Raw genomic sequence first — 27,063 nt, 5'->3', positions numbered from 1 at the left:
GGCTACCGGTGTCTCTGTTTGCTCCTTTCTTTCTTCCACTTCGGGAAAGGCTTCCTTACTGGGTGTGGAAATCTCCTATGCCTTTCCTCGCCTATTCTGTCAGCTCTAAAATTCTCTTTCGGTTGCCACCCTCACAGATGGATTAGGAAACTCTTTGCGGTGCACTCATTAGTGAAATGACCTCAATGACGCTGGAATCCAATATCTAATCGCCAATTTTTAGCGAGTCCACACGCCAGGGTGGTCGGGGTCCAATGCAGCCCCGGCCAGGCCCAGGCCCCTTGGACTGGGCCACAGGAGGACACAGAGGAGGGTCCCGGCCCCCACGGTAGGTAGAGGTGCGGGCAGTTCTCCAAGGGCTTGGGTGTTTTCCAGAGAGAGGAGATGGAGGGGACTGATTTCTTCAGCGCCCCACAAACCACGCCACCCCACCCCACCCATGGGACACATCCCGAGAGAGAGAGAGAGAGAGAGAGAGACAGACGCCCCATACACTGGCTCCCCTCCCCCGTGCGCTGTGCCCCAGCCCTGGCCCGGGGGAATAGGCGGCCGCCGGGCCACAGGGTGGGGGGCGCAGCTGAAAGGGGTTGTGGGGGAGGGCCGCCCCTGGCTGGGGTCAAAGGGCGAGCGCCCCGCCCCTCCCGCCCGTGCGCAGTCAGCGGCCCCGGCGCGCTGGGGGTGGGGGGCGGGGAGGTGAAGGAGGCCAGGCGAGGAGAGGAGGGGGGCTGGAAGGGCTCCACCTTGGCGGGTCCAGCCGTGGAGGCGCATCTTGTGTGAGTGTGAGTGAGTGAGTGCGTGTGAGTGTGAGTGTGTGTGTATACAGAGACAGCCCCCAACCCCGGCCCGCCGCTCCCTGCCCGCCCCGCCCGTCACCCCCGTCCCTCGGAGCCCGCGGGACCCGGCCGGCGAACTCAACAGGCCCGACCCGGCGCGGGGCCTGGGGCGGGAGGAGGCGGCGGGGAAGCGCAGAGAGGCTCGGCTTCTTGAGCGGGGCAGGGGCGCCCTCCGCCGTCCACGGCCACACCACCCCGAACGCGCCCGATCCCGTCTGGTCTCGGAAGCTAAGCAGGGTCGGGCCTGGTTAGAACTTGGATGGGAGACCGCCCGGGAATACCGGGTGCCGTAGGCTTCTTCTTTTTTTTTTTGCCTCTGGTTCTGTCGCGTTTCTGGGAGTGCGGGGGCGGCCCGGGGTGGGGGTGACCCCCACCCTCAGCGCCCGCCGCGGTGCCTGGCGCCCCAGCCCGCACCGTGGGGCCTCCTCTTGTCCCGAGCCGTGACACCGCCGCCACGCGGCAGCATGCGTGGCTTCTGGACTGTCAGGTCTCAGACCAAAGGTCTGCTCTGTGGGAGCCGACACGCTGGAGGAAACCTTGAGAGTCTGAGAGGGGAGGGAGTTCCAGAAGAAGGCCAGGATGTCATTTTGAGGGAGTATGTGACCAGAACTCCTCCCGTTGCTTTTGGGGTTCTATGGGCTACACGTAGGAATCTTTGGTGGTGGCACCTGATGTTCGGGGATCCGGAGTCACACCCAGACCTGCTCCACAGGCCTCCTTTTACTTTTCTCTTCGGATTCATTTTTTTTTTTTTTTTTTTGAGACAGAGTCTCGGTTTGTTGCCCAGGCTAGAGTGAGTGCCGTGGCGTCAGCCTAGCTCACAGCAACTTCAAACTCCTGGGCTCGAGTGATCCTTCTGCCTCAGCCTCCCGGGTAGCTGGGACTGCAGGCATGCGCCACCATGCCCCGCTAATTTTTTATATATATATCAGTTGGCCAATTAATTTCTTTCTATTTATAGTAGAGACGGGGTCTCGCTCTTGCTCAGGCTGGTTTTGAACTCCTGACCTTGAGCAATCCGCCCGCCTCGGCCTCCCAAGAGCTAGGATTACAGGCGTGAGCCACAGCGCCCGGCCGGATTCATTATTTTTAAAAAGTGTCTCTTATCTCTATTATTGCATTTTCTTTTCTCTCTCTTTTCAAGCAGATGATGGGAGTCCAAGTATTAAGGTGACATGTGTTGCCCGTGCCCCCCTCCCCCCCCGTGTTCTTATTCATTTACCCCTCATGTTGTTCCAGCATATTGTGGGGGCACCAATGTTAAGGACGGGTGCGTTGCCCTCTCCCAGCCTCCCCCCTCGGGTCAGAGCTTCAAGTGCGCCCATCCCCCAGTCGGTGCGTACCCACCCCATTCCTAATGGATGTGTATGCCCATCCCCTCCCCCCACCCGCCCGACACCCACCCGAAGAAGGTGATTCCTCTGTGTCCACTTAGGTGTCCATGGGTTCGTACCCATTTGCTGGTGAGCGCGAGCACGTGGTGCTCGTGTGTCCATTCTTGGGATACTTGGCTTACTGGAACGGGTTCCAGCTCTGGCCAGGAGAACCACGAGAGGTGCCCCCTCACCGCTGCTCCTCATAGCCGAATAGCACTCCGTGGTGTCCACGCGCCACATTTTATTTACCCACTCGTGGGTCGATGGGCACTCGGGTGGCTTCCAGGTCTTTGCGATTGTGACTTGTGCCCTGACACTAACCCTAACCCTTACCCAGCCCGTCTCCTCCACGGCCCCTGCCTGACTGACTCCTTCCCGCCCGGCCTATCACCTGTCACCGTCCTCTGCCCCTGCCTGACACGCTCCTCCCCGCCCGGGCCGTCACCGTCCTCGGCCCCTGCCTGACGGGGCTCCTCCGTGGCCTGGGCCTTCCAAGGGCTTGGTGTGGACGCTGGTTCCAGGACGCCCTCCCAGGAACCCGGTAGCAGGGCGGCCGCAGCGTCTCGCGCAACCCAACCGTCCGCCGGCTGGCCGCCGTCGCTAAGTGGCCTGCGGGGGACGTGCTCCCGCTGTGCCGTGGGGGCCCAGCCTGGTGTCTTCTCTGAGGCCCCGCGGCTGCCGCTCCCCGCAAGGGGATAGCCGCGGAGGTGGGGACCGCCTCCTCATGGGGACGTACACCCAGCTCTCCACGTCGGATTCCGGGGCTCTCTGTCCTGCCAGAAGGCCCAGCCGGCCTGCGGGTCCTCAGAGTGGCAAAAACATCCGAAAACTGAGATTGAGGGTCCGGTGGGTGTCTGCACTTTTGTGCTGGGCACCCCAGGGAGGCCCGGGGGCTGGCTGGACAACGCGGTCTGCTGGGCTGGGGGGGGGTTTGGAGGAGCAACTGATGCCCTTTGCACTTTGGGTAGCAAGTGTCTGAGGTGTCTCTGGGCCCTGTGCCATGTGGGGGCGGGGGCGGGGGCGGGGTGGGAGGAGGAGGAGGAGGAGGAGGAGGAGGAGGAGGTGGGAAGGGCCCGGGCCTGCAGTCGTGTTCCCCGGGGTGGCACAGCATGTGGCTTCTTCCACAGGCTGCTTGGCCTGGGCTCCCTGCACCTGGGCCTTTGGAGGACTGGCCCTGTGCTTGCCAACACTTCCTGCAGGGACCCAGAGCTGGGAGGTTGCATCTCTCAGCCCTGGGTCGGGCAGAGCCCCAGCGGGCCATGCCCACAACCTCTCTCAGCAGGGGTCCCCCAGAAGGCTCCTTTGGGACCAGGATTCTCTTGCGGGTGACTCTTTAAGGTCTGGCCCCTGGATGGAGGGGCACCAGGAGTAGAGGAGCAGGAAGGGGAAGGGGGTGGCCATGCGAGGGGACACTTTCAGGCCAAGTCCCAGCTTCAGTCTGATCCTCCTGGGAACCCCGGGGTGGACATCACACCTCCTGGTTGCCCCGCTCTGAGACAAGGAGCCGGGCTTCGCATTCCCACAGCAGCCAGTCGTGGGCTGAGGACACCTGGGGCGTTGGGAACTCCCTGGCTTCTCCTTGGTTTAACATCTGGAGCTGCTTGTGAATTGTGCCGCCACACACACCCGAGTGCAGGTGTCTTCTGCACAGACTGCGGGCCTCGCTCTTCTGAATGCCGCTAGCTCGCGACCCACCCACGGGTGAACCTGGTCAGGGTACTTTCTCTCAGGGGCAGACTCTGATCCGGGCGGGCTACCGGTGTCTCTGTTTGCTCCTTTCTTTCTTCCACTTCGGGAAAGGCTTCCTTACTGGGTGTGGAAATCTCCTATGCCTTTCCTCGCCTATTCTGTCAGCTCTAAAATTCTCTTTCGGTTGCCACCCTCACAGATGGATTAGGAAACTCTTTGCGGTGCACTCATTAGTGAAATGACCTCAATGACGCTGGAATCCAATATCTAATCGCCAATTTTTAGCGAGTCCACACGCCAGGGTGGTCGGGGTCCAATGCAGCCCCGGCCAGGCCCAGGCCCCTTGGACTGGGCCACAGGAGGACACAGAGGAGGGTCCCGGTCCCCACGGTAGGTAGAGGTGCGGGCAGTTCTCCAAGGGCTTGGGTGTTTTCCAGAGGGAGGAGATGGAGGGGACTGATTTCTTCAGCGCCCCACAAACCACGCCACCCCACCCCACCCATGGGACACATCCCGAGAGAGAGAGAGAGACGCCCCATACACTGGCTCCCCTCCCCCGTGCGCTGTGCCCCAGCCCTGGCCCGGGGGAATAGGCGGCCGCCGGGCCACAGGGTGGGGGGCGCAGCTGAAAGGGGTTGTGGGGGAGGGCCGCCCCTGGCTGGGGTCAAAGGGCGAGCGCCCCGCCCCTCCCGCCCGTGCGCAGTCAGCGGCCCCGGCGCGCTGGGGGTGGGGGGCGGGGAGGTGAAGGAGGCCAGGCGAGGAGAGGAGGGGGGCTGGAAGGGCTCCACCTTGGCGGGTCCAGCCGTGGAGGCGCATCTTGTGTGAGTGTGAGTGAGTGAGTGCGTGTGAGTGTGAGTGTGTGTGTATACAGAGACAGCCCCCAACCCCGGCCCGCCGCTCCCTGCCCGCCCCGCCCGTCACCCCCGTCCCTCGGAGCCCGCGGGACCCGGCCGGCGAACTCAACAGGCCCGACCCGGCGCGGGGCCTGGGGCGGGAGGAGGCGGCGGGGAAGCGCAGAGAGGCTCGGCTTCTTGAGCGGGGCAGGGGCGCCCTCCGCCGTCCACGGCCACACCACCCCGAACGCGCCCGATCCCGTCTGGTCTCGGAAGCTAAGCAGGGTCGGGCCTGGTTAGAACTTGGATGGGAGACCGCCCGGGAATACCGGGTGCCGTAGGCTTCTTCTTTTTTTTTTTGCCTCTGGTTCTGTCGCGTTTCTGGGAGTGCGGGGGCGGCCCGGGGTGGGGGTGACCCCCACCCTCAGCGCCCGCCGCGGTGCCTGGCGCCCCAGCCCGCACCGTGGGGCCTCCTCTTGTCCCGAGCCGTGACACCGCCGCCACGCGGCAGCATGCGTGGCTTCTGGACTGTCAGGTCTCAGACCAAAGGTCTGCTCTGTGGGAGCCGACACGCTGGAGGAAACCTTGAGAGTCTGAGAGGGGAGGGAGTTCCAGAAGAAGGCCAGGATGTCATTTTGAGGGAGTATGTGACCAGAACTCCTCCCGTTGCTTTTGGGGTTCTATGGGCTACACGTAGGAATCTTTGGTGGTGGCACCTGATGTTCGGGGATCCGGAGTCACACCCAGACCTGCTCCACAGGCCTCCTTTTACTTTTCTCTTCGGATTCATTTTTTTTTTTTTTTTTTTTGAGACAGAGTCTCGGTTTGTTGCCCAGGCTAGAGTGAGTGCCGTGGCGTCAGCCTAGCTCACAGCAACTTCAAACTCCTGGGCTCGAGTGATCCTTCTGCCTCAGCCTCCCGGGTAGCTGGGACTGCAGGCATGCGCCACCATGCCCCGCTAATTTTTTATATATATATCAGTTGGCCAATTAATTTCTTTCTATTTATAGTAGAGACGGGGTCTCGCTCTTGCTCAGGCTGGTTTTGAACTCCTGACCTTGAGCAATCCGCCCGCCTCGGCCTCCCAAGAGCTAGGATTACAGGCGTGAGCCACAGCGCCCGGCCGGATTCATTATTTTTAAAAAGTGTCTCTTATCTCTATTATTGCATTTTCTTTTCTCTCTCTTTTCAAGCAGATGATGGGAGTCCAAGTATTAAGGTGACATGTGTTGCCCGTGCCCCCCTCCCCCCCCCCGTGTTCTTATTCATTTACCCCTCATGTTGTTCCAGCATATTGTGGGGGCACCAATGTTAAGGACGGGTGCGTTGCCCTCTCCCAGCCTCCCCCCTCGGGTCAGAGCTTCAAGTGCGCCCATCCCCCAGTCGGTGCGTACCCACCCCATTCCTAATGGATGTGTATGCCCATCCCCTCCCCCCACCCGCCCGACACCCACCCGAAGAAGGTGATTCCTCTGTGTCCACTTAGGTGTCCATGGGTTCGTACCCATTTGCTGGTGAGCGCGAGCACGTGGTGCTCGTGTGTCCATTCTTGGGATACTTGGCTTACTGGAACGGGTTCCAGCTCTGGCCAGGAGAACCACGAGAGGTGCCCCCTCACCGCTGCTCCTCATAGCCGAATAGCACTCCGTGGTGTCCACGCGCCACATTTTATTTACCCACTCGTGGGTCGATGGGCACTCGGGTGGCTTCCAGGTCTTTGCGATTGTGACTTGTGCCCTGACACTAACCCTAACCCTTACCCAGCCCGTCTCCTCCACGGCCCCTGCCTGACTGACTCCTTCCCGCCCGGCCTATCACCTGTCACCGTCCTCTGCCCCTGCCTGACACGCTCCTCCCCGCCCGGGCCGTCACCGTCCTCGGCCCCTGCCTGACGGGGCTCCTCCGTGGCCTGGGCCTTCCAAGGGCTTGGTGTGGACGCTGGTTCCAGGACGCCCTCCCAGGAACCCGGTAGCAGGGCGGCCGCAGCGTCTCGCGCAACCCAACCGTCCGCCGGCTGGCCGCCGTCGCTAAGTGGCCTGCGGGGGACGTGCTCCCGCTGTGCCGTGGGGGCCCAGCCTGGTGTCTTCTCTGAGGCCCCGCGGCTGCCGCTCCCCGCAAGGGGATAGCCGCGGAGGTGGGGACCGCCTCCTCATGGGGACGTACACCCAGCTCTCCACGTCGGATTCCGGGGCTCTCTGTCCTGCCAGAAGGCCCAGCCGGCCTGCGGGTCCTCAGAGTGGCAAAAACATCCGAAAACTGAGATTGAGGGTCCGGTGGGTGTCTGCACTTTTGTGCTGGGCACCCCAGGGAGGCCCGGGGGCTGGCTGGACAACGCGGTCTGCTGGGCTGGGGGGGGGTTTGGAGGAGCAACTGATGCCCTTTGCACTTTGGGTAGCAAGTGTCTGAGGTGTCTCTGGGCCCTGTGCCATGTGGGGGCGGGGGCGGGGGCGGGGTGGGAGGAGGAGGAGGAGGAGGAGGAGGAGGAGGAGGTGGGAAGGGCCCGGGCCTGCAGTCGTGTTCCCCGGGGTGGCACAGCATGTGGCTTCTTCCACAGGCTGCTTGGCCTGGGCTCCCTGCACCTGGGCCTTTGGAGGACTGGCCCTGTGCTTGCCAACACTTCCTGCAGGGACCCAGAGCTGGGAGGTTGCATCTCTCAGCCCTGGGTCGGGCAGAGCCCCAGCGGGCCATGCCCACAACCTCTCTCAGCAGGGGTCCCCCAGAAGGCTCCTTTGGGACCAGGATTCTCTTGCGGGTGACTCTTTAAGGTCTGGCCCCTGGATGGAGGGGCACCAGGAGTAGAGGAGCAGGAAGGGGAAGGGGGTGGCCATGCGAGGGGACACTTTCAGGCCAAGTCCCAGCTTCAGTCTGATCCTCCTGGGAACCCCGGGGTGGACATCACACCTCCTGGTTGCCCCGCTCTGAGACAAGGAGCCGGGCTTCGCATTCCCACAGCAGCCAGTCGTGGGCTGAGGACACCTGGGGCGTTGGGAACTCCCTGGCTTCTCCTTGGTTTAACATCTGGAGCTGCTTGTGAATTGTGCCGCCACACACACCCGAGTGCAGGTGTCTTCTGCACAGACTGCGGGCCTCGCTCTTCTGAATGCCGCTAGCTCGCGACCCACCCACGGGTGAACCTGGTCAGGGTACTTTCTCTCAGGGGCAGACTCTGATCCGGGCGGGCTACCGGTGTCTCTGTTTGCTCCTTTCTTTCTTCCACTTCGGGAAAGGCTTCCTTACTGGGTGTGGAAATCTCCTATGCCTTTCCTCGCCTATTCTGTCAGCTCTAAAATTCTCTTTCGGTTGCCACCCTCACAGATGGATTAGGAAACTCTTTGCGGTGCACTCATTAGTGAAATGACCTCAATGACGCTGGAATCCAATATCTAATCGCCAATTTTTAGCGAGTCCACACGCCAGGGTGGTCGGGGTCCAATGCAGCCCCGGCCAGGCCCAGGCCCCTTGGACTGGGCCACAGGAGGACACAGAGGAGGGTCCCGGTCCCCACGGTAGGTAGAGGTGCGGGCAGTTCTCCAAGGGCTTGGGTGTTTTCCAGAGGGAGGAGATGGAGGGGACTGATTTCTTCAGCGCCCCACAAACCACGCCACCCCACCCCACCCATGGGACACATCCCGAGAGAGAGAGAGAGACGCCCCATACACTGGCTCCCCTCCCCCGTGCGCTGTGCCCCAGCCCTGGCCCGGGGGAATAGGCGGCCGCCGGGCCACAGGGTGGGGGGCGCAGCTGAAAGGGGTTGTGGGGGAGGGCCGCCCCTGGCTGGGGTCAAAGGGCGAGCGCCCCGCCCCTCCCGCCCGTGCGCAGTCAGCGGCCCCGGCGCGCTGGGGGTGGGGGGCGGGGAGGTGAAGGAGGCCAGGCGAGGAGAGGAGGGGGGCTGGAAGGGCTCCACCTTGGCGGGTCCAGCCGTGGAGGCGCATCTTGTGTGAGTGTGAGTGAGTGAGTGCGTGTGAGTGTGAGTGTGTGTGTATACAGAGACAGCCCCCAACCCCGGCCCGCCGCTCCCTGCCCGCCCCGCCCGTCACCCCCGTCCCTCGGAGCCCGCGGGACCCGGCCGGCGAACTCAACAGGCCCGACCCGGCGCGGGGCCTGGGGCGGGAGGAGGCGGCGGGGAAGCGCAGAGAGGCTCGGCTTCTTGAGCGGGGCAGGGGCGCCCTCCGCCGTCCACGGCCACACCACCCCGAACGCGCCCGATCCCGTCTGGTCTCGGAAGCTAAGCAGGGTCGGGCCTGGTTAGAACTTGGATGGGAGACCGCCCGGGAATACCGGGTGCCGTAGGCTTCTTCTTTTTTTTTTTGCCTCTGGTTCTGTCGCGTTTCTGGGAGTGCGGGGGCGGCCCGGGGTGGGGGTGACCCCCACCCTCAGCGCCCGCCGCGGTGCCTGGCGCCCCAGCCCGCACCGTGGGGCCTCCTCTTGTCCCGAGCCGTGACACCGCCGCCACGCGGCAGCATGCGTGGCTTCTGGACTGTCAGGTCTCAGACCAAAGGTCTGCTCTGTGGGAGCCGACACGCTGGAGGAAACCTTGAGAGTCTGAGAGGGGAGGGAGTTCCAGAAGAAGGCCAGGATGTCATTTTGAGGGAGTATGTGACCAGAACTCCTCCCGTTGCTTTTGGGGTTCTATGGGCTACACGTAGGAATCTTTGGTGGTGGCACCTGATGTTCGGGGATCCGGAGTCACACCCAGACCTGCTCCACAGGCCTCCTTTTACTTTTCTCTTCGGATTCATTTTTTTTTTTTTTTTTTTTGAGACAGAGTCTCGGTTTGTTGCCCAGGCTAGAGTGAGTGCCGTGGCGTCAGCCTAGCTCACAGCAACTTCAAACTCCTGGGCTCGAGTGATCCTTCTGCCTCAGCCTCCCGGGTAGCTGGGACTGCAGGCATGCGCCACCATGCCCCGCTAATTTTTTATATATATATCAGTTGGCCAATTAATTTCTTTCTATTTATAGTAGAGACGGGGTCTCGCTCTTGCTCAGGCTGGTTTTGAACTCCTGACCTTGAGCAATCCGCCCGCCTCGGCCTCCCAAGAGCTAGGATTACAGGCGTGAGCCACAGCGCCCGGCCGGATTCATTATTTTTAAAAAGTGTCTCTTATCTCTATTATTGCATTTTCTTTTCTCTCTCTTTTCAAGCAGATGATGGGAGTCCAAGTATTAAGGTGACATGTGTTGCCCGTGCCCCCCTCCCCCCCCCCGTGTTCTTATTCATTTACCCCTCATGTTGTTCCAGCATATTGTGGGGGCACCAATGTTAAGGACGGGTGCGTTGCCCTCTCCCAGCCTCCCCCCTCGGGTCAGAGCTTCAAGTGCGCCCATCCCCCAGTCGGTGCGTACCCACCCCATTCCTAATGGATGTGTATGCCCATCCCCTCCCCCCACCCGCCCGACACCCACCCGAAGAAGGTGATTCCTCTGTGTCCACTTAGGTGTCCATGGGTTCGTACCCATTTGCTGGTGAGCGCGAGCACGTGGTGCTCGTGTGTCCATTCTTGGGATACTTGGCTTACTGGAACGGGTTCCAGCTCTGGCCAGGAGAACCACGAGAGGTGCCCCCTCACCGCTGCTCCTCATAGCCGAATAGCACTCCGTGGTGTCCACGCGCCACATTTTATTTACCCACTCGTGGGTCGATGGGCACTCGGGTGGCTTCCAGGTCTTTGCGATTGTGACTTGTGCCCTGACACTAACCCTAACCCTTACCCAGCCCGTCTCCTCCACGGCCCCTGCCTGACTGACTCCTTCCCGCCCGGCCTATCACCTGTCACCGTCCTCTGCCCCTGCCTGACACGCTCCTCCCCGCCCGGGCCGTCACCGTCCTCGGCCCCTGCCTGACGGGGCTCCTCCGTGGCCTGGGCCTTCCAAGGGCTTGGTGTGGACGCTGGTTCCAGGACGCCCTCCCAGGAACCCGGTAGCAGGGCGGCCGCAGCGTCTCGCGCAACCCAACCGTCCGCCGGCTGGCCGCCGTCGCTAAGTGGCCTGCGGGGGACGTGCTCCCGCTGTGCCGTGGGGGCCCAGCCTGGTGTCTTCTCTGAGGCCCCGCGGCTGCCGCTCCCCGCAAGGGGATAGCCGCGGAGGTGGGGACCGCCTCCTCATGGGGACGTACACCCAGCTCTCCACGTCGGATTCCGGGGCTCTCTGTCCTGCCAGAAGGCCCAGCCGGCCTGCGGGTCCTCAGAGTGGCAAAAACATCCGAAAACTGAGATTGAGGGTCCGGTGGGTGTCTGCACTTTTGTGCTGGGCACCCCAGGGAGGCCCGGGGGCTGGCTGGACAACGCGGTCTGCTGGGCTGGGGGGGGGTTTGGAGGAGCAACTGATGCCCTTTGCACTTTGGGTAGCAAGTGTCTGAGGTGTCTCTGGGCCCTGTGCCATGTGGGGGCGGGGGCGGGGGCGGGGTGGGAGGAGGAGGAGGAGGAGGAGGAGGAGGAGGAGGTGGGAAGGGCCCGGGCCTGCAGTCGTGTTCCCCGGGGTGGCACAGCATGTGGCTTCTTCCACAGGCTGCTTGGCCTGGGCTCCCTGCACCTGGGCCTTTGGAGGACTGGCCCTGTGCTTGCCAACACTTCCTGCAGGGACCCAGAGCTGGGAGGTTGCATCTCTCAGCCCTGGGTCGGGCAGAGCCCCAGCGGGCCATGCCCACAACCTCTCTCAGCAGGGGTCCCCCAGAAGGCTCCTTTGGGACCAGGATTCTCTTGCGGGTGACTCTTTAAGGTCTGGCCCCTGGATGGAGGGGCACCAGGAGTAGAGGAGCAGGAAGGGGAAGGGGGTGGCCATGCGAGGGGACACTTTCAGGCCAAGTCCCAGCTTCAGTCTGATCCTCCTGGGAACCCCGGGGTGGACATCACACCTCCTGGTTGCCCCGCTCTGAGACAAGGAGCCGGGCTTCGCATTCCCACAGCAGCCAGTCGTGGGCTGAGGACACCTGGGGCGTTGGGAACTCCCTGGCTTCTCCTTGGTTTAACATCTGGAGCTGCTTGTGAATTGTGCCGCCACACACACCCGAGTGCAGGTGTCTTCTGCACAGACTGCGGGCCTCGCTCTTCTGAATGCCGCTAGCTCGCGACCCACCCACGGGTGAACCTGGTCAGGGTACTTTCTCTCAGGGGCAGACTCTGATCCGGGCGGGCTACCGGTGTCTCTGTTTGCTCCTTTCTTTCTTCCACTTCGGGAAAGGCTTCCTTACTGGGTGTGGAAATCTCCTATGCCTTTCCTCGCCTATTCTGTCAGCTCTAAAATTCTCTTTCGGTTGCCACCCTCACAGATGGATTAGGAAACTCTTTGCGGTGCACTCATTAGTGAAATGACCTCAATGACGCTGGAATCCAATATCTAATCGCCAATTTTTAGCGAGTCCACACGCCAGGGTGGTCGGGGTCCAATGCAGCCCCGGCCAGGCCCAGGCCCCTTGGACTGGGCCACAGGAGGACACAGAGGAGGGTCCCGGTCCCCACGGTAGGTAGAGGTGCGGGCAGTTCTCCAAGGGCTTGGGTGTTTTCCAGAGGGAGGAGATGGAGGGGACTGATTTCTTCAGCGCCCCACAAACCACGCCACCCCACCCCACCCATGGGACACATCCCGAGAGAGAGAGAGAGACGCCCCATACACTGGCTCCCCTCCCCCGTGCGCTGTGCCCCAGCCCTGGCCCGGGGGAATAGGCGGCCGCCGGGCCACAGGGTGGGGGGCGCAGCTGAAAGGGGTTGTGGGGGAGGGCCGCCCCTGGCTGGGGTCAAAGGGCGAGCGCCCCGCCCCTCCCGCCCGTGCGCAGTCAGCGGCCCCGGCGCGCTGGGGGTGGGGGGCGGGGAGGTGAAGGAGGCCAGGCGAGGAGAGGAGGGGGGCTGGAAGGGCTCCACCTTGGCGGGTCCAGCCGTGGAGGCGCATCTTGTGTGAGTGTGAGTGAGTGAGTGCGTGTGAGTGTGAGTGTGTGTGTATACAGAGACAGCCCCCAACCCCGGCCCGCCGCTCCCTGCCCGCCCCGCCCGTCACCCCCGTCCCTCGGAGCCCGCGGGACCCGGCCGGCGAACTCAACAGGCCCGACCCGGCGCGGGGCCTGGGGCGGGAGGAGGCGGCGGGGAAGCGCAGAGAGGCTCGGCTTCTTGAGCGGGGCAGGGGCGCCCTCCGCCGTCCACGGCCACACCACCCCGAACGCGCCCGATCCCGTCTGGTCTCGGAAGCTAAGCAGGGTCGGGCCTGGTTAGAACTTGGATGGGAGACCGCCCGGGAATACCGGGTGCCGTAGGCTTCTTCTTTTTTTTTTTGCCTCTGGTTCTGTCGCGTTTCTGGGAGTGCGGGGGCGGCCCGGGGTGGGGGTGACCCCCACCCTCAGCGCCCGCCGCGGTGCCTGGCGCCCCAGCCCGCACCGTGGGGCCTCCTCTTGTCCCGAGCCGTGACACCGCCGCCACGCGGCAGCATGCGTGGCTTCTGGACTGTCAGGTCTCAGACCAAAGGTCTGCTCTGTGGGAGCCGACACGCTGGAGGAAACCTTGAGAGTCTGAGAGGGGAGGGAGTTCCAGAAGAAGGCCAGGATGTCATTTTGAGGGAGTATGTGACCAGAACTCCTCCCGTTGCTTTTGGGGTTCTATGGGCTACACGTAGGAATCTTTGGTGGTGGCACCTGATGTTCGGGGATCCGGAGTCACACCCAGACCTGCTCCACAGGCCTCCTTTTACTTTTCTCTTCGGATTCATTTTTTTTTTTTTTTTTTTTTTGAGACAGAGTCTCGGTTTGTTGCCCAGGCTAGAGTGAGTGCCGTGGCGTCAGCCTAGCTCACAGCAACTTCAAACTCCTGGGCTCGAGTGATCCTTCTGCCTCAGCCTCCCGGGTAGCTGGGACTGCAGGCATGCGCCACCATGCCCCGCTAATTTTTTATATATATATCAGTTGGCCAATTAATTTCTTTCTATTTATAGTAGAGACGGGGTCTCGCTCTTGCTCAGGCTGGTTTTGAACTCCTGACCTTGAGCAATCCGCCCGCCTCGGCCTCCCAAGAGCTAGGATTACAGGCGTGAGCCACAGCGCCCGGCCGGATTCATTATTTTTAAAAAGTGTCTCTTATCTCTATTATTGCATTTTCTTTTCTCTCTCTTTTCAAGCAGATGATGGGAGTCCAAGTATTAAGGTGACATGTGTTGCCCGTGCCCCCCTCCCCCCCCCCGTGTTCTTATTCATTTACCCCTCATGTTGTTCCAGCATATTGTGGGGGCACCAATGTTAAGGACGGGTGCGTTGCCCTCTCCCAGCCTCCCCCCTCGGGTCAGAGCTTCAAGTGCGCCCATCCCCCAGTCGGTGCGTACCCACCCCATTCCTAATGGATGTGTATGCCCATCCCCTCCCCCCACCCGCCCGACACCCACCCGAAGAAGGTGATTCCTCTGTGTCCACTTAGGTGTCCATGGGTTCGTACCCATTTGCTGGTGAGCGCGAGCACGTGGTGCTCGTGTGTCCATTCTTGGGATACTTGGCTTACTGGAACGGGTTCCAGCTCTGGCCAGGAGAACCACGAGAGGTGCCCCCTCACCGCTGCTCCTCATAGCCGAATAGCACTCCGTGGTGTCCACGCGCCACATTTTATTTACCCACTCGTGGGTCGATGGGCACTCGGGTGGCTTCCAGGTCTTTGCGATTGTGACTTGTGCCCTGACACTAACCCTAACCCTTACCCAGCCCGTCTCCTCCACGGCCCCTGCCTGACTGACTCCTTCCCGCCCGGCCTATCACCTGTCACCGTCCTCTGCCCCTGCCTGACACGCTCCTCCCCGCCCGGGCCGTCACCGTCCTCGGCCCCTGCCTGACGGGGCTCCTCCGTGGCCTGGGCCTTCCAAGGGCTTGGTGTGGACGCTGGTTCCAGGACGCCCTCCCAGGAACCCAGTAGCAGGGCGGCCGCAGCGTCTCGCGCAACCCAACCGTCCGCCGGCTGGCCGCCGTCGCTAAGTGGCCTGCGGGGGACGTGCTCCCGCTGTGCCGTGGGGGCCCAGCCTGGTGTCTTCTCTGAGGCCCCGCGGCTGCCGCTCCCCGCAAGGGGATAGCCGCGGAGGTGGGGACCGCCTCCTCATGGGGACGTACACCCAGCTCTCCACGTCGGATTCCGGGGCTCTCTGTCCTGCCAGAAGGCCCAGCCGGCCTGCGGGTCCTCAGAGTGGCAAAAACATCCGAAAACTGAGATTGAGGGTCCGGTGGGTGTCTGCACTTTTGTGCTGGGCACCCCAGGGAGGCCCGGGGGCTGGCTGGACAACGCGGTCTGCTGGGCTGGGGGGGGGTTTGGAGGAGCAACTGATGCCCTTTGCACTTTGGGTAGCAAGTGTCTGAGGTGTCTCTGGGCCCTGTGCCATGTGGGGGCGGGGGCGGGGGCGGGGTGGGAGGAGGAGGAGGAGGAGGAGGAGGAGGAGGAGGAGGTGGGAAGGGCCCGGGCCTGCAGTCGTGTTCCCCGGGGTGGCACAGCATGTGGCTTCTTCCACAGGCTGCTTGGCCTGGGCTCCCTGCACCTGGGCCTTTGGAGGACTGGCCCTGTGCTTGCCAACACTTCCTGCAGGGACCCAGAGCTGGGAGGTTGCATCTCTCAGCCCTGGGTCGGGCAGAGCCCCAGCGGGCCATGCCCACAACCTCTCTCAGCAGGGGTCCCCCAGAAGGCTCCTTTGGGACCAGGATTCTCTTGCGGGTGACTCTTTAAGGTCTGGCCCCTGGATGGAGGGGCACCAGGAGTAGAGGAGCAGGAAGGGGAAGGGGGTGGCCATGCGAGGGGACACTTTCAGGCCAAGTCCCAGCTTCAGTCTGATCCTCCTGGGAACCCCGGGGTGGACATCACACCTCCTGGTTGCCCCGCTCTGAGACAAGGAGCCGGGCTTCGCATTCCCACAGCAGCCAGTCGTGGGCTGAGGACACCTGGGGCGTTGGGAACTCCCTGGCTTCTCCTTGGTTTAACATCTGGAGCTGCTTGTGAATTGTGCCGCCACACACACCCGAGTGCAGGTGTCTTCTGCACAGACTGCGGGCCTCGCTCTTCTGAATGCCGCTAGCTCGCGACCCACCCACGGGTGAACCTGGTCAGGGTACTTTCTCTCAGGGGCAGACTCTGATCCGGGCGGGCTACCGGTGTCTCTGTTTGCTCCTTTCTTTCTTCCACTTCGGGAAAGGCTTCCTTACTGGGTGTGGAAATCTCCTATGCCTTTCCTCGCCTATTCTGTCAGCTCTAAAATTCTCTTTCGGTTGCCACCCTCACAGATGGATTAGGAAACTCTTTGCGGTGCACTCATTAGTGAAATGACCTCAATGACGCTGGAATCCAATATCTAATCGCCAATTTTTAGCGAGTCCACACGCCAGGGTGGTCGGGGTCCAATGCAGCCCCGGCCAGGCCCAGGCCCCTTGGACTGGGCCACAGGAGGACACAGAGGAGGGTCCCGGCCCCCACGGTAGGTAGAGGTGCGGGCAGTTCTCCAAGGGCTTGGGTGTTTTCCAGAGGGAGGAGATGGAGGGGACTGATTTCTTCAGCGCCCCACAAACCACGCCACCCCACCCCACCCATGGGACACATCCCGAGAGAGAGAGAGAGACGCCCCATACACTGGCTCCCCTCCCCCGTGCGCTGTGCCCCAGCCCTGGCCCGGGGGAATAGGCGGCCGCCGGGCCACAGGGTGGGGGGCGCAGCTGAAAGGGGTTGTGGGGGAGGGCCGCCCCTGGCTGGGGTCAAAGGGCGAGCGCCCCGCCCCTCCCGCCCGTGCGCAGTCAGCGGCCCCGGCGCGCTGGGGGTGGGGGGCGGGGAGGTGAAGGAGGCCAGGCGAGGAGAGGAGGGGGGCTGGAAGGGCTCCACCTTGGCGGGTCCAGCCGTGGAGGCGCATCTTGTGTGAGTGTGAGTGAGTGAGTGCGTGTGAGTGTGAGTGTGTGTGTATACAGAGACAGCCCCCAACCCCGGCCCGCCGCTCCCTGCCCGCCCCGCCCGTCACCCCCGTCCCTCGGAGCCCGCGGGACCCGGCCGGCGAACTCAACAGGCCCGACCCGGCGCGGGGCCTGGGGCGGGAGGAGGCGGCGGGGAAGCGCAGAGAGGCTCGGCTTCTTGAGCGGGGCAGGGGCGCCCTCCGCCGTCCACGGCCACACCACCCCGAACGCGCCCGATCCCGTCTGGTCTCGGAAGCTAAGCAGGGTCGGGCCTGGTTAGAACTTGGATGGGAGACCGCCCGGGAATACCGGGTGCCGTAGGCTTCTTCTTTTTTTTTTTGCCTCTGGTTCTGTCGCGTTTCTGGGAGTGCGGGGGCGGCCCGGGGTGGGGGTGACCCCCACCCTCAGCGCCCGCCGCGGTGCCTGGCGCCCCAGCCCGCACCGTGGGGCCTCCTCTTGTCCCGAGCCGTGACACCGCCGCCACGCGGCAGCATGCGTGGCTTCTGGACTGTCAGGTCTCAGACCAAAGGTCTGCTCTGTGGGAGCCGACACGCTGGAGGAAACCTTGAGAGTCTGAGAGGGGAGGGAGTTCCAGAAGAAGGCCAGGATGTCATTTTGAGGGAGTATGTGACCAGAACTCCTCCCGTTGCTTTTGGGGTTCTATGGGCTACACGTAGGAATCTTTGGTGGTGGCACCTGATGTTCGGGGATCCGGAGTCACACCCAGACCTGCTCCACAGGCCTCCTTTTACTTTTCTCTTCGGATTCATTTTTTTTTTTTTTTTTTTTGAGACAGAGTCTCGGTTTGTTGCCCAGGCTAGAGTGAGTGCCGTGGCGTCAGCCTAGCTCACAGCAACTTCAAACTCCTGGGCTCGAGTGATCCTTCTGCCTCAGCCTCCCGGGTAGCTGGGACTGCAGGCATGCGCCACCATGCCCCGCTAATTTTTTATATATATATCAGTTGGCCAATTAATTTCTTTCTATTTATAGTAGAGACGGGGTCTCGCTCTTGCTCAGGCTGGTTTTGAACTCCTGACCTTGAGCAATCCGCCCGCCTCGGCCTCCCAAGAGCTAGGATTACAGGCGTGAGCCACAGCGCCCGGCCGGATTCATTATTTTTAAAAAGTGTCTCTTATCTCTATTATTGCATTTTCTTTTCTCTCTCTTTTCAAGCAGATGATGGGAGTCCAAGTATTAAGGTGACATGTGTTGCCCGTGCCCCCCTCCCCCCCCCGTGTTCTTATTCATTTACCCCTCATGTTGTTCCAGCATATTGTGGGGGCACCAATGTTAAGGACGGGTGCGTTGCCCTCTCCCAGCCTCCCCCCTCGGGTCAGAGCTTCAAGTGCGCCCATCCCCCAGTCGGTGCGTACCCACCCCATTCCTAATGGATGTGTATGCCCATCCCCTCCCCCCACCCGCCCGACACCCACCCGAAGAAGGTGATTCCTCTGTGTCCACTTAGGTGTCCATGGGTTCGTACCCATTTGCTGGTGAGCGCGAGCACGTGGTGCTCGTGTGTCCATTCTTGGGATACTTGGCTTACTGGAACGGGTTCCAGCTCTGGCCAGGAGAACCACGAGAGGTGCCCCCTCACCGCTGCTCCTCATAGCCGAATAGCACTCCGTGGTGTCCACGCGCCACATTTTATTTACCCACTCGTGGGTCGATGGGCACTCGGGTGGCTTCCAGGTCTTTGCGATTGTGACTTGTGCCCTGACACTAACCCTAACCCTTACCCAGCCCGTCTCCTCCACGGCCCCTGCCTGACTGACTCCTTCCCGCCCGGCCTATCACCTGTCACCGTCCTCTGCCCCTGCCTGACACGCTCGTCCCCGCCCGGGCCGTCACCGTCCTCGGCCCCTGCCTGACGGGGCTCCTCCGTCGCCTGGGCCTTCCAAGGGCTTGGTGTGGACGCTGGTTCCAGGACGCCCTCCCAGGAACCCGGTAGCAGGGCGGCCGCAGCGTCTCGCGCAACCCAACCGTCCGCCGGCTGGCCGCCGTCGCTAAGTGGCCTGCGGGGGACGTGCTCCCGCTGTGCCGTGGGGGCCCAGCCTGGTGTCTTCTCTGAGGCCCCGCGGCTGCCGCTCCCCGCAAGGGGATAGCCGCGGAGGTGGGGACCGCCTCCTCATGGGGACGTACACCCAGCTCTCCACGTCGGATTCCGGGGCTCTCTGTCCTGCCAGAAGGCCCAGCCGGCCTGCGGGTCCTCAGAGTGGCAAAAACATCCGAAAACTGAGATTGAGGGTCCGGTGGGTGTCTGCACTTTTGTGCTGGGCACCCCAGGGAGGCCCGGGGGCTGGCTGGACAACGCGGTCTGCTGGGCTGGGGGGGGTTTGGAGGAGCAACTGATGCCCTTTGCACTTTGGGTAGCAAGTGTCTGAGGTGTCTCTGGGCCCTGTGCCATGTGGGGGCGGGGGCGGGGGCGGGGTGGGAGGAGGAGGAGGAGGAGGAGGAGGAGGAGGAGGTGGGAAGGGCCCGGGCCTGCAGTCGTGTTCCCCGGGGTGGCACAGCATGTGGCTTCTTCCACAGGCTGCTTGGCCTGGGCTCCCTGCACCTGGGCCTTTGGAGGACTGGCCCTGTGCTTGCCAACACTTCCTGCAGGGACCCAGAGCTGGGAGGTTGCATCTCTCAGCCCTGGGTCGGGCAGAGCCCCAGCGGGCCATGCCCACAACCTCTCTCAGCAGGGGTCCCCCAGAAGGCTCCTTTGGGACCAGGATTCTCTTGCGGGTGACTCTTTAAGGTCTGGCCCCTGGATGGAGGGGCACCAGGAGTAGAGGAGCAGGAAGGGGAAGGGGGTGGCCATGCGAGGGGACACTTTCAGGCCAAGTCCCAGCTTCAGTCTGATCCTCCTGGGAACCCCGGGGTGGACATCACACCTCCTGGTTGCCCCGCTCTGAGACAAGGAGCCGGGCTTCGCATTCCCACAGCAGCCAGTCGTGGGCTGAGGACACCTGGGGCGTTGGGAACTCCCTGGCTTCTCCTTGGTTTAACATCTGGAGCTGCTTGTGAATTGTGCCGCCACACACACCCGAGTGCAGGTGTCTTCTGCACAGACTGCGGGCCTCGCTCTTCTGAATGCCGCTAGCTCGCGACCCACCCACGGGTGAACCTGGTCAGGGTACTTTCTCTCAGGGGCAGACTCTGATCCGGGCGGGCTACCGGTGTCTCTGTTTGCTCCTTTCTTTCTTCCACTTCGGGAAAGGCTTCCTTACTGGGTGTGGAAATCTCCTATGCCTTTCCTCGCCTATTCTGTCAGCTCTAAAATTCTCTTTCGGTTGCCACCCTCACAGATGGATTAGGAAACTCTTTGCGGTGCACTCATTAGTGAAATGACCTCAATGACGCTGGAATCCAATATCTAATCGCCAATTTTTAGCGAGTCCACACGCCAGGGTGGTCGGGGTCCAATGCAGCCCCGGCCAGGCCCAGGCCCCTTGGACTGGGCCACAGGAGGACACAGAGGAGGGTCCCGGTCCCCACGGTAGGTAGAGGTGCGGGCAGTTCTCCAAGGGCTTGGGTGTTTTCCAGAGGGAGGAGATGGAGGGGACTGATTTCTTCAGCGCCCCACAAACCACGCCACCCCACCCCACCCATGGGACACATCCCGAGAGAGAGAGAGAGACGCCCCATACACTGGCTCCCCTCCCCCGTGCGCTGTGCCCCAGCCCTGGCCCGGGGGAATAGGCGGCCGCCGGGCCACAGGGTGGGGGGCGCAGCTGAAAGGGGTTGTGGGGGAGGGCCGCCCCTGGCTGGGGTCAAAGGGCGAGCGCCCCGCCCCTCCCGCCCGTGCGCAGTCAGCGGCCCCGGCGCGCTGGGGGTGGGGGGCGGGGAGGTGAAGGAGGCCAGGCGAGGAGAGGAGGGGGGCTGGAAGGGCTCCACCTTGGCGGGTCCAGCCGTGGAGGCGCATCTTGTGTGAGTGTGAGTGAGTGAGTGCGTGTGAGTGTGAGTGTGTGTGTATACAGAGACAGCCCCCAACCCCGGCCCGCCGCTCCCTGCCCGCCCCGCCCGTCACCCCCGTCCCTCGGAGCCCGCGGGACCCGGCCGGCGAACTCAACAGGCCCGACCCGGCGCGGGGCCTGGGGCGGGAGGAGGCGGCGGGGAAGCGCAGAGAGGCTCGGCTTCTTGAGCGGGGCAGGGGCGCCCTCCGCCGTCCACGGCCACACCACCCCGAACGCGCCCGATCCCGTCTGGTCTCGGAAGCTAAGCAGGGTCGGGCCTGGTTAGAACTTGGATGGGAGACCGCCCGGGAATACCGGGTGCCGTAGGCTTCTTCTTTTTTTTTTTGCCTCTGGTTCTGTCGCGTTTCTGGGAGTGCGGGGGCGGCCCGGGGTGGGGGTGACCCCCACCCTCAGCGCCCGCCGCGGTGCCTGGCGCCCCAGCCCGCACCGTGGGGCCTCCTCTTGTCCCGAGCCGTGACACCGCCGCCACGCGGCAGCATGCGTGGCTTCTGGACTGTCAGGTCTCAGACCAAAGGTCTGCTCTGTGGGAGCCGACACGCTGGAGGAAACCTTGAGAGTCTGAGAGGGGAGGGAGTTCCAGAAGAAGGCCAGGATGTCATTTTGAGGGAGTATGTGACCAGAACTCCTCCCGTTGCTTTTGGGGTTCTATGGGCTACACGTAGGAATCTTTGGTGGTGGCACCTGATGTTCGGGGATCCGGAGTCACACCCAGACCTGCTCCACAGGCCTCCTTTTACTTTTCTCTTCGGATTCATTTTTTTTTTTTTTTTTTTGAGACAGAGTCTCGGTTTGTTGCCCAGGCTAGAGTGAGTGCCGTGGCGTCAGCCTAGCTCACAGCAACTTCAAACTCCTGGGCTCGAGTGATCCTTCTGCCTCAGCCTCCCGGGTAGCTGGGACTGCAGGCATGCGCCACCATGCCCCGCTAATTTTTTATATATATATCAGTTGGCCAATTAATTTCTTTCTATTTATAGTAGAGACGGGGTCTCGCTCTTGCTCAGGCTGGTTTTGAACTCCTGACCTTGAGCAATCCGCCCGCCTCGGCCTCCCAAGAGCTAGGATTACAGGCGTGAGCCACAGCGCCCGGCCGGATTCATTATTTTTAAAAAGTGTCTCTTATCTCTATTATTGCATTTTCTTTTCTCTCTCTTTTCAAGCAGATGATGGGAGTCCAAGTATTAAGGTGACATGTGTTGCCCGTGCCCCCCTCCCCCCCCCGTGTTCTTATTCATTTACCCCTCATGTTGTTCCAGCATATTGTGGGGGCACCAATGTTAAGGACGGGTGCGTTGCCCTCTCCCAGCCTCCCCCCTCGGGTCAGAGCTTCAAGTGCGCCCATCCCCCAGTCGGTGCGTACCCACCCCATTCCTAATGGATGTGTATGCCCATCCCCTCCCCCCACCCGCCCGACACCCACCCGAAGAAGGTGATTCCTCTGTGTCCACTTAGGTGTCCATGGGTTCGTACCCATTTGCTGGTGAGCGCGAGCACGTGGTGCTCGTGTGTCCATTCTTGGGATACTTGGCTTACTGGAACGGGTTCCAGCTCTGGCCAGGAGAACCACGAGAGGTGCCCCCTCACCGCTGCTCCTCATAGCCGAATAGCACTCCGTGGTGTCCACGCGCCACATTTTATTTACCCACTCGTGGGTCGATGGGCACTCGGGTGGCTTCCAGGTCTTTGCGATTGTGACTTGTGCCCTGACACTAACCCTAACCCTTACCCAGCCCGTCTCCTCCACGGCCCCTGCCTGACTGACTCCTTCCCGCCCGGCCTATCACCTGTCACCGTCCTCTGCCCCTGCCTGACACGCTCGTCCCCGCCCGGGCCGTCACCGTCCTCGGCCCCTGCCTGACGGGGCTCCTCCGTCGCCTGGGCCTTCCAAGGGCTTGGTGTGGACGCTGGTTCCAGGACGCCCTCCCAGGAACCCGGTAGCAGGGCGGCCGCAGCGTCTCGCGCAACCCAACCGTCCGCCGGCTGGCCGCCGTCGCTAAGTGGCCTGCGGGGGACGTGCTCCCGCTGTGCCGTGGGGGCCCAGCCTGGTGTCTTCTCTGAGGCCCCGCGGCTGCCGCTCCCCGCAAGGGGATAGCCGCGGAGGTGGGGACCGCCTCCTCATGGGGACGTACACCCAGCTCTCCACGTCGGATTCCGGGGCTCTCTGTCCTGCCAGAAGGCCCAGCCGGCCTGCGGGTCCTCAGAGTGGCAAAAACATCCGAAAACTGAGATTGAGGGTCCGGTGGGTGTCTGCACTTTTGTGCTGGGCACCCCAGGGAGGCCCGGGGGCTGGCTGGACAACGCGGTCTGCTGGGCTGGGGGGGGTTTGGAGGAGCAACTGATGCCCTTTGCACTTTGGGTAGCAAGTGTCTGAGGTGTCTCTGGGCCCTGTGCCATGTGGGGGCGGGGGCGGGGGCGGGGTGGGAGGAGGAGGAGGAGGAGGAGGAGGAGGAGGAGGTGGGAAGGGCCCGGGCCTGCAGTCGTGTTCCCCGGGGTGGCACAGCATGTGGCTTCTTCCACAGGCTGCTTGGCCTGGGCTCCCTGCACCTGGGCCTTTGGAGGACTGGCCCTGTGCTTGCCAACACTTCCTGCAGGGACCCAGAGCTGGGAGGTTGCATCTCTCAGCCCTGGGTCGGGCAGAGCCCCAGCGGGCCATGCCCACAACCTCTCTCAGCAGGGGTCCCCCAGAAGGCTCCTTTGGGACCAGGATTCTCTTGCGGGTGACTCTTTAAGGTCTGGCCCCTGGATGGAGGGGCACCAGGAGTAGAGGAGCAGGAAGGGGAAGGGGGTGGCCATGCGAGGGGACACTTTCAGGCCAAGTCCCAGCTTCAGTCTGATCCTCCTGGGAACCCCGGGGTGGACATCACACCTCCTGGTTGCCCCGCTCTGAGACAAGGAGCCGGGCTTCGCATTCCCACAGCAGCCAGTCGTGGGCTGAGGACACCTGGGGCGTTGGGAACTCCCTGGCTTCTCCTTGGTTTAACATCTGGAGCTGCTTGTGAATTGTGCCGCCACACACACCCGAGTGCAGGTGTCTTCTGCACAGACTGCGGGCCTCGCTCTTCTGAATGCCGCTAGCTCGCGACCCACCCACGGGTGAACCTGGTCAGGGTACTTTCTCTCAGGGGCAGACTCTGATCCGGGCGGGCTACCGGTGTCTCTGTTTGCTCCTTTCTTTCTTCCACTTCGGGAAAGGCTTCCTTACTGGGTGTGGAAATCTCCTATGCCTTTCCTCGCCTATTCTGTCAGCTCTAAAATTCTCTTTCGGTTGCCACCCTCACAGATGGATTAGGAAACTCTTTGCGGTGCACTCATTAGTGAAATGACCTCAATGACGCTGGAATCCAATATCTAATCGCCAATTTTTAGCGAGTCCACACGCCAGGGTGGTCGGGGTCCAATGCAGCCCCGGCCAGGCCCAGGCCCCTTGGACTGGGCCACAGGAGGACACAGAGGAGGGTCCCGGTCCCCACGGTAGGTAGAGGTGCGGGCAGTTCTCCAAGGGCTTGGGTGTTTTCCAGAGGGAGGAGATGGAGGGGACTGATTTCTTCAGCGCCCCACAAACCACGCCACCCCACCCCACCCATGGGACACATCCCGAGAGAGAGAGAGAGACGCCCCATACACTGGCTCCCCTCCCCCGTGCGCTGTGCCCCAGCCCTGGCCCGGGGGAATAGGCGGCCGCCGGGCCACAGGGTGGGGGGCGCAGCTGAAAGGGGTTGTGGGGGAGGGCCGCCCCTGGCTGGGGTCAAAGGGCGAGCGCCCCGCCCCTCCCGCCCGTGCGCAGTCAGCGGCCCCGGCGCGCTGGGGGTGGGGGGCGGGGAGGTGAAGGAGGCCAGGCGAGGAGAGGAGGGGGGCTGGAAGGGCTCCACCTTGGCGGGTCCAGCCGTGGAGGCGCATCTTGTGTGAGTGTGAGTGAGTGAGTGCGTGTGAGTGTGAGTGTGTGTGTATACAGAGACAGCCCCCAACCCCGGCCCGCCGCTCCCTGCCCGCCCCGCCCGTCACCCCCGTCCCTCGGAGCCCGCGGGACCCGGCCGGCGAACTCAACAGGCCCGACCCGGCGCGGGGCCTGGGGCGGGAGGAGGCGGCGGGGAAGCGCAGAGAGGCTCGGCTTCTTGAGCGGGGCAGGGGCGCCCTCCGCCGTCCACGGCCACACCACCCCGAACGCGCCCGATCCCGTCTGGTCTCGGAAGCTAAGCAGGGTCGGGCCTGGTTAGAACTTGGATGGGAGACCGCCCGGGAATACCGGGTGCCGTAGGCTTCTTCTTTTTTTTTTTGCCTCTGGTTCTGTCGCGTTTCTGGGAGTGCGGGGGCGGCCCGGGGTGGGGGTGACCCCCACCCTCAGCGCCCGCCGCGGTGCCTGGCGCCCCAGCCCGCACCGTGGGGCCTCCTCTTGTCCCGAGCCGTGACACCGCCGCCACGCGGCAGCATGCGTGGCTTCTGGACTGTCAGGTCTCAGACCAAAGGTCTGCTCTGTGGGAGCCGACACGCTGGAGGAAACCTTGAGAGTCTGAGAGGGGAGGGAGTTCCAGAAGAAGGCCAGGATGTCATTTTGAGGGAGTATGTGACCAGAACTCCTCCCGTTGCTTTTGGGGTTCTATGGGCTACACGTAGGAATCTTTGGTGGTGGCACCTGATGTTCGGGGATCCGGAGTCACACCCAGACCTGCTCCACTGGCCTCCTTTTACTTTTCTCTTCGGATTCATTTTTTTTTTTTTTTTTTGAGACAGAGTCTCGGTTTGTTGCCCAGGCTAGAGTGAGTGCCGTGGCGTCAGCCTAGCTCACAGCAACTTCAAACTCCTGGGCTCGAGTGATCCTTCTGCCTCAGCCTCCCGGGTAGCTGGGACTGCAGGCATGCGCCACCATGCCCCGCTAATTTTTTATATATATATCAGTTGGCCAATTAATTTCTTTCTATTTATAGTAGAGACGGGGTCTCGCTCTTGCTCAGGCTGGTTTTGAACTCCTGACCTTGAGCAATCCGCCCGCCTCGGCCTCCCAAGAGCTAGGATTACAGGCGTGAGCCACAGCGCCCGGCCGGATTCATTATTTTTAAAAAGTGTCTCTTATCTCTATTATTGCATTTTCTTTTCTCTCTCTTTTCAAGCAGATGATGGGAGTCCAAGTATTAAGGTGACATGTGTTGCCCGTGCCCCCCTCCCCCCCCCGTGTTCTTATTCATTTACCCCTCATGTTGTTCCAGCATATTGTGGGGGCACCAATGTTAAGGACGGGTGCGTTGCCCTCTCCCAGCCTCCCCCCTCGGGTCAGAGCTTCAAGTGCGCCCATCCCCCAGTCGGTGCGTACCCACCCCATTCCTAATGGATGTGTATGCCCATCCCCTCCCCCCACCCGCCCGACACCCACCCGAAGAAGGTGATTCCTCTGTGTCCACTTAGGTGTCCATGGGTTCGTACCCATTTGCTGGTGAGCGCGAGCACGTGGTGCTCGTGTGTCCATTCTTGGGATACTTGGCTTACTGGAACGGGTTCCAGCTCTGGCCAGGAGAACCACGAGAGGTGCCCCCTCACCGCTGCTCCTCATAGCCGAATAGCACTCCGTGGTGTCCACGCGCCACATTTTATTTACCCACTCGTGGGTCGATGGGCACTCGGGTGGCTTCCAGGTCTTTGCGATTGTGACTTGTGCCCTGACACTAACCCTAACCCTTACCCAGCCCGTCTCCTCCACGGCCCCTGCCTGACTGACTCCTTCCCGCCCGGCCTATCACCTGTCACCGTCCTCTGCCCCTGCCTGACACGCTCCTCCCCGCCCGGGCCGTCACCGTCCTCGGCCCCTGCCTGACGGGGCTCCTCCGTGGCCTGGGCCTTCCAAGGGCTTGGTGTGGACGCTGGTTCCAGGACGCCCTCCCAGGAACCCGGTAGCAGGGCGGCCGCAGCGTCTCGCGCAACCCAACCGTCCGCCGGCTGGCCGCCGTCGCTAAGTGGCCTGCGGGGGACGTGCTCCCGCTGTGCCGTGGGGGCCCAGCCTGGTGTCTTCTCTGAGGCCCCGCGGCTGCCGCTCCCCGCAAGGGGATAGCCGCGGAGGTGGGGACCGCCTCCTCATGGGGACGTACACCCAGCTCTCCACGTCGGATTCCGGGGCTCTCTGTCCTGCCAGAAGGCCCAGCCGGCCTGCGGGTCCTCAGAGTGGCAAAAACATCCGAAAACTGAGATTGAGGGTCCGGTGGGTGTCTGCACTTTTGTGCTGGGCACCCCAGGGAGGCCCGGGGGCTGGCTGGACAACGCGGTCTGCTGGGCTGGGGGGGGTTTGGAGGAGCAACTGATGCCCTTTGCACTTTGGGTAGCAAGTGTCTGAGGTGTCTCTGGGCCCTGTGCCATGTGGGGGCGGGGGCGGGGGCGGGGTGGGAGGAGGAGGAGGAGGAGGAGGAGGAGGAGGAGGTGGGAAGGGCCCGGGCCTGCAGTCGTGTTCCCCGGGGTGGCACAGCATGTGGCTTCTTCCACAGGCTGCTTGGCCTGGGCTCCCTGCACCTGGGCCTTTGG

General features: G+C 62.7%; 7 pseudogenes; all 7 read left to right on the top strand.

Moving 5' to 3' along the window:
• Positions 1-1,010: 1,010 nt before the first annotated feature.
• LOC142868806 (uncharacterized) lies at positions 1,011-1,129 on the top strand (annotated as a pseudogene).
• A 3,827-nt stretch (positions 1,130-4,956) lies between these two features.
• Positions 4,957-5,075, top strand: LOC142868805 (uncharacterized; annotated as a pseudogene).
• Positions 5,076-8,905: 3,830 nt separating this feature from the next.
• LOC142868804 (uncharacterized) lies at positions 8,906-9,024 on the top strand (annotated as a pseudogene).
• Positions 9,025-12,854: 3,830 nt separating this feature from the next.
• On the top strand, positions 12,855-12,973 carry LOC142868848 (uncharacterized; annotated as a pseudogene).
• Positions 12,974-16,808: 3,835 nt separating this feature from the next.
• Positions 16,809-16,927, top strand: LOC142868837 (uncharacterized; annotated as a pseudogene).
• A 3,828-nt stretch (positions 16,928-20,755) lies between these two features.
• LOC142868825 (uncharacterized) lies at positions 20,756-20,874 on the top strand (annotated as a pseudogene).
• Positions 20,875-24,701: 3,827 nt separating this feature from the next.
• LOC142868814 (uncharacterized) lies at positions 24,702-24,820 on the top strand (annotated as a pseudogene).
• The last annotated feature ends 2,243 nt before the right edge of the window (positions 24,821-27,063 follow it).

Source organism: Microcebus murinus, unplaced genomic scaffold (assembly GCF_040939455.1).
Source record: "Microcebus murinus isolate Inina unplaced genomic scaffold, M.murinus_Inina_mat1.0 scaf043_hap2_Mmur4.0, whole genome shotgun sequence".
In the NCBI taxonomy this organism is placed as follows: Eukaryota; Metazoa; Chordata; class Mammalia; order Primates; family Cheirogaleidae; genus Microcebus; species Microcebus murinus.
The sequence above is the reverse complement of the archived record's forward strand: the minus strand, read 5'-3'. Positions and strand labels throughout refer to the sequence as shown.